At 43.2% G+C, this 9,708-nt stretch overlaps 1 non-coding gene across 1 annotated transcript; it reads right to left on the minus strand.

Moving 5' to 3' along the window:
- Positions 1–9,222: 9,222 nt before the first annotated feature.
- Positions 9,223–9,296, minus strand: C8R40DRAFT_t52. The gene has a single exon. It is a non-coding gene; the product is annotated as a tRNA-Ile (tRNA).
- Between the last annotated feature and the right edge of the window lie 412 nt (positions 9,297–9,708).

Below are 9,708 nucleotides of genomic sequence, written 5' to 3' on the forward strand. Positions count from 1 at the left end.
TGTTTCCCTTGGACAGTTTTCATTGCTGAGAACATATTTATCTAACAAGCATTTATCCGCCTCAGTACATGTTTGTTAAGATCATGTACACCGTGTAACCGTGCCAAAGCCACAAGGTGTCTAAGTGCGGAAGACGAGTGGGACAGTAGTGAAGTTATTAACAACACCGCCGTTACGCCGTTAGTCCCCGGAGATCGAGAGTATAGAGGGAGGAGCTAAGTAGCAGCCAGGTCGGAGCGGCAGTATCGCCGATGACGAGGAGCAGACCAGAGAACGTTCAAGTCCCAAGGTTATAGTAGAGAGTACTTCAAGGCGAAGAGCCTGAAGACTTAGAGGAGCACAGAGTTAAGAAGGGAATCTAAGTCGATAATTAAACTGAGGAACTACAGTAGCGTACAAGCAGTATTTATATCTACGGAGCGGCGCAGCGGTGCGGAGCACCAGACTAACTACTAGGAGTTATACGTGTAGTCCTGCAGGGTAAAGTAAAAGACAATAAGGAGGGACTAGAATGAAAGGGTATGTGTAGCGAGAAAGAACAATAAGAGAAAGATTACAATAAAGGTAGATCTTCGGAGTACCGAGCGGCGGAGTGGAGGCCCGAGGCATGGACTTGACAATGTTCCTATACGCAAACGGTTCAGAACATCTATCAGAACATCATCTCCTTTCTGTCACATGATATCAGAAAGTACAACAACTTGTTGAGCATACTGTAGTGATAGAACACTTTCTACATACATTACACAGCGCTTCATCACTCCTAGTTATCACTGTAGTGACTTACTTAGTGTACAAAGTACTTACAGACATCATTACTTAGTTTTACAACTCATAACTTAGCTATTTCTTTAGTGTTACTGTAGTTAGTTAGTTTTCATAGGTGCGCACAATTGTGGACACCTATTATCACGCCTCATGCGTTTTTTTATGTGTTGAACCGTTGCCCAACATCAGCTGTTGCAGATGTGACTTCTTATGAAGCTTTCTATAAGAAGAAGCCGAATGTGGAGAATCTTCGGGTATGGGGATGCATGGCCTATGTGCCTGTTCAAAAGGACAAAAGACTACACCTTGGTTCTCATATGGAAAAGTGTGTGTTTATTGGGTACCCTGAGGGAGTTAAAGGATGGAAGTTCTGGAACCCTGTCACCAAGAAGGTTATCATCAGTGAACGTGCAGACTTCGATGAACGATACATGTACACATCCAAATCACCAGATAAACCAACTCTTCGTAAAGACTATGTTCCTCCTGAGCCTACTCCGAAACAACAACCTCTTAAAGTGACTTCGAGTGCCCCCAATGAACTATTCACTCTGCCAATCCCTATTGATGAATCTGAATCAGACTCTGACTCCAACTCCTGTTGAGCATACTGTAGTGATAGAACACTTTCTACATACATTACACAGCGCTTCATCACTCCTAGTTATCACTGTAGTGACTTAATTAGTGTATAAAGTACTTACAGACATCATTACTTAGTTTTACAACTCATAACTTAGCTATTTCTTTAGTGTTACTGTAGTTAGTTTTCATAGGTGCGCACAATTGTGGACACCCATTATCATGCCTCATGCGTTTTCCGTACATACAAGACCAAACAAACCTGTATTCCTACTATAGTTGAAAGATACAAATCAATCCTCACTCTATATTGACTTCTGTCATATCTACAGTGTTTATTGGAGTACTGAGCAACTATAAGGCTTGTAGTCCAACCTACTAGTCTTGTATTAAGGCATAGACAATCTGTGTACTGAGTCGGGTGGCATACTGCTTGGGTTAGCTGAAGGGCGCTCCAGTGTGTTTCAACTTCAACAAGTGCGATCTCCTTCAACACAACTTTGTCTATTTGATGCCAGGCATGGATTCCTTTGATTTTGAATTGAGTTTCCTCTATCAGTCCATTCAAAGTATTAAGCTCATATCACAAGGATCCATGAAATAGACCTCATCTACTACCAGTGTCTTCAAAGGTACAAAATGTTTTTCCAGAGCAGTGCGTATTTTTTGTCCACCCATTGTATCTGCTTTCATTCTGGAGCGAGTCACTCGCAAGGCAGCTTCAGAGTGGATTGTGGAACCTCCAATGTCACTTGCCACTACTCCAGTTGGTGCTGTTAATCGAAACTTTTCAGAACAATGTAATTCCATATGAAAGTCTGTCCAGACTTGAAAAATGCATAACTTTCCAGTACCTTCAGGACCTGTGACTAGTAGTCGAAGAGGTTCAAGAGGTGTATTACATTCATGCTGGTGGCCAACAGTATTAACAAGTAACAGAAATGCCAGAGTTTGTTGTGTATTCAAGCCATGTTGTTTAATCAGAGTAATTGCCAACTGTTGATATGGTTTAAGCTCATTCCAGTCAGATTCAGAACAATGAGGATTGAATTGTAAAAAGAGGGGCTCAATTTCAGATTGTACGTCAGTGCAGAATGGGTAAGGAATTGTATTGAAGGGAGCTTGATAGTTGTGGTGATTCATTCTGTTTTCTGCCATTTCTGCCTGTGAGCTCATTAAGTTTTCCTTTTCCTGTGCTATAGCCTTAATTGATTCATCTGCAATATCTCTATCTTGTGAAGTTGCTACAGTAGAAGAGTGAGCATAGCAATTTTTGATAGAGTCTGATAATGCCTCAACATGATAAAACCCAACATTTTGGGTTGATTCAATAACATGAGCTATTTCTGGTATAATATATACATGAGACTTGACTGCATCCTCTGGATCTAGTTCTGCCTGCATAGCTTGCTCCCATTCTGGATCATATGTATTACTACCATCATCATTTAGCTCAGATAACAAGGGTACTTTTTGGGTGAGCTCAATGATTCTTTTTCTTCTCATGGCGGAATAATCAAATTTAGCATCTTTTGTTTCATAAAGCAATTGCATATTCTCAATAATCCTTATGTATTTCTTGAAACCTCCACTGGACTCCCACAAATGAAATGCTGTTTCCCAAGATTGATTGTCATTCTTGACTGGACCATGGTTTGAACAAAGTAAGCATTGCAACATAGTATTTTTCTTTTTGTTCATCACGATCATTGCGAGGAATGGGATAGCCTTTCAAGATAGGAATTCGATTTAAGTCTGAGGTCTCTATTTTCTTCAAACAATGTGTTGAATACTGTGAATGACCAGGCTTAAATCTCAAATATGATTTGATTTGTGTTTTTGAAGTTGGTGTCAAGTCCATGCCTCGGGCCTCCATTCCGCCGCTCGGTATGCCGAAGATCCACTCGTTATTGTAATCTCTTCTTATTGTTCTTTCTCGCTACACATACCCTTTTGTTCTAGTCTCTCCTTATTGTCTTTTACTCTACCCTGCAGGTACTACTTGTATAGCTCCGCACCGCTGCGCCGTTCCGTAGATATAAATACTGCCTGTACGCTACTGTAGTTCCTCAGTTTAATTATCAACTTAGATCTCCCTTCTCTACTTAGCTCTTCTCTAAGTCTTCAGGCTCAACGCCTTGAAGCACGTCCTACTCGACCTTAGGACTTGAACGTTCTCTGGTCTGCTCCTCGTCATCGGCGATACTGCCGCTCCGACCTGGCTGCTACTTAGCTCCTCCCTCTATACTCTCGATCTCCGGGGACTAACGGCGTAACGGTGGTGTTGTTAATAACTTCACTACTGTCCCACTTGTCTTCCGCACTTAGACACCTTGTGGCTTTGGCACGGTTACACGGTGTACATGATCTTAACAGTTGGCAATTTCTCTTTTGAATAATCTTGCATCTGCTCCCAAACACATGTACCTTGAAGATCATCAGGACGGAAAAAAAAATCTTGGAAAAGATAGTTGTAGGCCAAAGCTTGTGAATCTTCTTTTTGCTTCATAAATTTTTCTGGGTAAGAACAATGAAAGAACTATCCTCAGTATTATCAGTGTCATTATTATGTTCAACCAAGGTTGTATTGCACTCTTCTGAATCACCATCACAGTCACCAGAATCCAGTGCTATATTATCATTGTTTTCAAATATAGCATATGCAATTTTGCACAGTATTCCAGACCAATAAAACTTTGGGAAGGTACGGTTTGTATAATGACTTGGGATTTCAATAAGCATACTTGCAGCCTGTTGGCTACTTAACTCACGTTTTGCAATCAACTTATTGACAGTTTTGATTAAGAATTGACGGCTATGTTCAGATTCATCAAGATTCCCATCAATATCCATTGGTGGATGTTCAGATAGGATTTTAATTGCAGCACAAAGAGCTGAAAATACAAAGGCAATATCCATTGAAAATTTGACTATGTAATTTCCAAAATATTGAAACATTGCCATTGCCACAGTACCAGATCCAATTGGTTTTGAGTCCATGTTGCAACGTTGAGTAGCTACAATAATTGGATTGTGTCCATTGACAAATCCATTATTGCATCGAAGAACTAAATCACCATCTTCATCAAAATGGGTTTCTTTGACAGTATCTCGGGGGAGTTGGAAACGGCAGTCCTTATCATCATCACGAAGTGTTTTGACATTAACTGGCAAGTGTTTGTAACAAGTTCCTGTATGCTCATGTATCATACCAGTATTTTCAAGTATATCCCTAAGATCCTGGTTGAACTTGGTCCAAAAATAATTTTCATATGGATTTAAAGGCCGGCTCATTACAGGTTGTTGTTTATACATTCCCTCTTCTTGCACATATATATGTGTATTTTTTGGCAGGTTCTATGAAAAAACATCATCATACCACTGCAAGAGCTTTCTCAACCAGACAGGATCAGAATCACATTTTTGCTTTATATCCTTTGGAGAAAGTCCTTTTTCTAGCCAGAGAAGTGAATGAATGTGGAGTGATCCACGACCTTGAGCTTCAACAACACCATAATATACTGAAACTTCACCAAATATGCCTTTTTGGTTTGCTCTTTTAAGGCCTAATAGTATATTTAGTAGATTCTGAACTGTAATATGGAAAAATTGGGCACCAGCTACTGGATTTTGTGCTACAGAAGTTGTACATTCAATATTCTCTGAACCAGGTTTCAAATCATGGAAAAATCTGTCAAGATCAATGTCACGTCCAGCAAGCACTTGTGCAATTGGGTTATTTGTATCACTAGGATTCAAAGTCAAGAAGATATGTGGGATCCCATTGGTATGAACAAGAGAGAACATTTCTTCTCGCAAATCTTGAACCTCAGACATAGAACCTGGAATATGATCATCAATGTAACTGACATATTTCATTAATTGAGTAGCAGCTTTCTCTCCTTCTGTTTCTGCATGTGCAAATGGGTTTTTTTTCAGCTTCTCAGTATACTCAGCTACAGTTGTATTGGATATCTTGCCAAGGAGGCTCTAAACACAAGGGAACCAGGATTTTTTCACAGCTAATTTTGCATTAAATGATGTTTCATGGCACTGCAGAATATTGTTCACAACAAATATAAATGATAAGTGTGTTTGAAATCTGTCAAGTCCATGCCTCGGGCCTCCATTCCGCCGCACGGTATTCTGAAGATCTGCCCTTTATTGTAATCTCTCTCTTATTGTTCTTTCTCGCTACACATACCCTGTCATGCCTTGCCTGATTTTGCTTCCTTACCTATCATATTCCTCCTTACTACCTTCCTATATCTCCCCACTGTATACCCAGAGCTCCCCTTGTCCGCTTTTACCATTATGTAATATGCCACATGGCTGTCACATGTATAGTATATAGGCTGGGGACTCCCCTTGGAGCTTCCCAGCGTGTTATTGTCAAATCTTATCTGGAAACTCTTCCAACCTGGCTTGGTCCCTGTTAGTACAGTCTACTTGTACTTGCTAACAGGGCCTGACACGTCTCACCTGTCATACATTTCCTCTTTATCTGTTTCCCTCAACTCTGTTTCCTTCACCTCTGTTTCACTCAACTCTGTTTCTCTTCTCTGTCTCACCTCTCTAAACACCTCTCTCAACTTCCTGAGCCTCTCCTACGACTTACAGTCTACGTCGAGGCTCCACACCCCCAACCACCTCCATCCTCACCAACTACACCTCCTTCCCCCACTCCAGGACCTTTGGCTAGGTCCACCCAAGCTCCGCAACCACCACTGGTCAGGCTCCCTACACCAGTAGCGGCACTTATCCCACCTCCCCTTGTACGGCCTAGGCAGCTGTCCTGCTTGCTTAGGCCCAGTCCAGATAGGACGAGAGCAGGCCTTTTGTGCCAGGCCTCACACAATCTCTCTACGACCTATTTGATCTTATGTTGACGTTCTAGCAGGTACAACTCCTTCTATGCAATGCTACTAGGTTCCGTACCTCTACCTCCCCTACCTGCGCCTTAGGGACCTCCCTGGACCTTACAGGAACCCCTCCAAGGGTCATATCTCTGTATCCCAGCTACTACTAGGTCATTCCTGTCCTCGGTCGCAGTTTCCATAGCTCCCTTTGAGCTCCAGCCTGCTCCTAGCACGCTACAAACATAAACTCCTTATACCAAAACCTACCCTAAGACCTATTCTGACCCAGGTCTTACAGTTCGTACTTGGGACACCCCACAACTTCGAAGCCACGGGAAGGCGGCTCTGGCGAGCACATTGCCATCATGGAGAGTCAAATGGCGCAGAGTCTCGCCGACCTCCGGGCGCTACGGGAGGCAAACTCAAAGACTCACCAGTACCTCCGCCAATTATTGAGGAGACAGGAAGACGACCATGCCCGCTTGATAGCCATGGAGACGAGGATGGCCATGATGGGTATGGGTGAAGGATCAGCAACGGTGGGACCGTCAAGGTGGAGTACCAAGCGGTGGAGGGTTGTGGAGGAAAGTGATGAAGAAGAAGAGGATAAGGAGGAGAAGAAAGTTGAGAAGGGAATGGAGGAAGATGGAGAAGGAGAAGTAGAGGGAGAAGGAGGAGGAATGGAGGCAGAGGAAGAAGGAAAGGTGCCGGCACCGACAAAGGCAAAGACGGCGGCCTCTGAGAAAGGAAAGGAGAAGGAGGTAGTAGAGTAGTACAGTAAACGGACATCGGACATCGGCCCTTCGGCCTCTTCTTGTAATCTTCCTGCCTTCTTGCCTCTTCCTACATATAATTTTTTTGTTTGCATTTTTGTAAAGAAATGTTATCATGTTTTTGAATTCGGAAAGCGAATGGGCCGTGAAGCGGTGTAAGAAATAATTAGTTTGAAGTAGCCTAAGTGTGAATAAAATCAAGTGAGACATTTGATTAAAGAACAAAATAAGTAATTAAGAGAGAGGAGTAAACACTCAATTTGCTATCATCGTGTTTACCCTCTAAACGCACAAAGTAAAACTTTGGCGGAGCACGGCGGACTCGGTAAAAAATGAATAAAATGATTTTTTGTGATCAAGGTCCAGGCTTTAACGGGTATTGAGCTTGGAAGGCGGGTACCAATTCATCAGCATGTAATTCATCAGCAGCAACCCAAGAAAATTCATTGTCGGTACCTTCGTAACCGGCCCACCGAATGTAATAACGTAGAGGACAACATTTATACCTCCTGTCCAGCTTGGAGTCAAGGATTTCAGCAACATTGTATTCCTCTTCACCATCAACTTCAATTGGAGGTGGAGGAGATTGAGTACAATTCGGGAACGGGTTCGGCGTAATTGGCTCCAGCTGTGAGACATGGAAGACCGGGTGAATCCGGTGAAGATAGTCCAGGAGCTTGAGCTTGTAAGACAAAGTACCAGGTCGACTGATGACCTTGAAAGGACCAAGATATTTTTCAGACAATTGGTTGGACCAGAACCGGCAAAGGTTTCAACAAGCCGTAAGGCCGATGGCGCCGAGGCTTATTGCGAGCACAAGTTGTGCAGGAAGTAACGTAGTCACAAACAAAGTCTCTGACCTTGGGCCAGGTGTATTGACGACGTACTGCCTCTAGAGTTCGGTTCTGGCCAAAATGGCCTGAGAGTGGATGATCGTGAAAGTAGCAGAGAACTTGAAGGCAAAGATTGCCGTGATTCGGAACATAAATACGGTCATCAAGGCGTAATAACCCATCACTACCTAAGCTCCAACGTTCATTGGAAGGATCTTTAGCAAGTTCCAAGCCAACAACGGAGCTCAGGTCCTTCAGAAGAGCGAGAATGATAGCTTGATGCAGAGCTTCGATATCCATAATGATAGAGGCTCGGAGCATCGGGCCTTCTAAGAAGGTAGCTCAAAGAGAAGATAGGTCGGAATTTGTGAGAGTTGACTTGCGCGTAGCCAATATCCCCCTCTTTGGGATAGACGTCCCAGCGTCTAGTTATCGAATCGGGTTTTTTGCCGAGCTTTCCCGGTCAGAAGCAGATTACCATGTTAAATTGATGGAGATACTCTGACCAACGGACCTGTCGACAGGTGAGAATCTTGGTAGTAGAAAAATACTCAAGATTTTTGTGATCGGTGATGACGTCCACCGGATCGCCGGAACCTTCCAGATAATGGTGCCAAGCTTTAAAAGCTTCGAAGATGGCAAGGAGCTCTCTGTCGTGTGTGTCGTGTGAAGAGTTCTGGAAAGGAAAGCTAAAGGATGAATTTCACCGTCAACAGTCGGGATGGAGAGGATCGCCGCAATGGCATAATCAGAAGCATTGGTTTCCACGATGATAGGACGATTGGGTTCCCAGTGAGCAAGAATAGGCGCAGAAGTGAAAGCAATCTTGAGGTTTTCAAAAGCCTCTTGACAGTCGTTGTCCCAGATCCAGGGAGCACCCTTCCGGGTAAGCGGAGTCATTGGCACAACGATATCACTATAATTATAAATAAAATGACAATAGAAGTTTGCAAAACCCAAAAAGGACTGAATGTCCTTAACCTTCCTAGGAACAGGCCATTCCAGAATGGTCTGTACTTTCTCGTTGGACATGGTCAATCTGTCAGGAGAAAGAATGTAACCCAAGTACTCAACAGTATCCATATTGAACTCGCATTTGTCAGGATTGGCGTAAAGCCGATGTTTCCGTAAGCACCAAAGAACTTCCTTGACATGTTCTTGGTGTTCCTCTGGTGTGTCGGAGTAGATCAGAATGTTGTCGAGGTAGATGATGACACAAACATCTAGCATGTCAGAGAAAATGTCATTAACAAAGCATTGGAAAGCAGCAGGTGCGTTCGTAAGGCCGAATGGCATAACCTTCCATTCGTAAGAGCCGTAGCGGGTCCGAAAGGTGGTTTTCCATTCGTCACCTTCTGCTATTCTGACTAGATGATAAGCGTGTTAAAGTCATGACTGAAAACAAAGTGACCAGAATGGGGATTGAACCCAGGACCTTCTGGTTATATTCCAGATGCTCTAACCAACTGAGCTATCCGACCTTGGTTCAACTAATGAGGACTTTACATATGGTAACAGTGGCCATCCAATCAACACTTCTTAAGGACTTACTATCTTCTTTTGCCTTGGTTGATGGAATTTTGCATAATACCATTTACACCTCATTAGGGTGTCAGGATTGAATCCTAACAGTCAATTCAAAGAACCTCTTGTCAAGACAATAGTCGGCGAGCATTGCCGGCTCAGGCAAGCGCGCCATTCGTCTATAAGCCCATTTCAGGGCAGCAAAGTCCCAGTTGGTACTAGCAGCCAGGGTGTTGAACCGGATGTTGTATTTCTGGATGTTTTTGGTTTCCTTCATCTTCAGGTTACCAAGAGAATCTTCGGCCTCGCCTTGGGTGTCGTAAACGCCGAAATTGTCCTGAAGCTCCTTCACCAGAGCTTTGAAGGAGG

This window comes from Lentinula edodes, assembly GCF_021015755.1.
Source record: "Lentinula edodes strain Le(Bin) 0899 ss11 chromosome Unknown C8R40scaffold_5, whole genome shotgun sequence".
NCBI lineage: Eukaryota > Fungi > Basidiomycota > Agaricomycetes > Agaricales > Omphalotaceae > Lentinula > Lentinula edodes.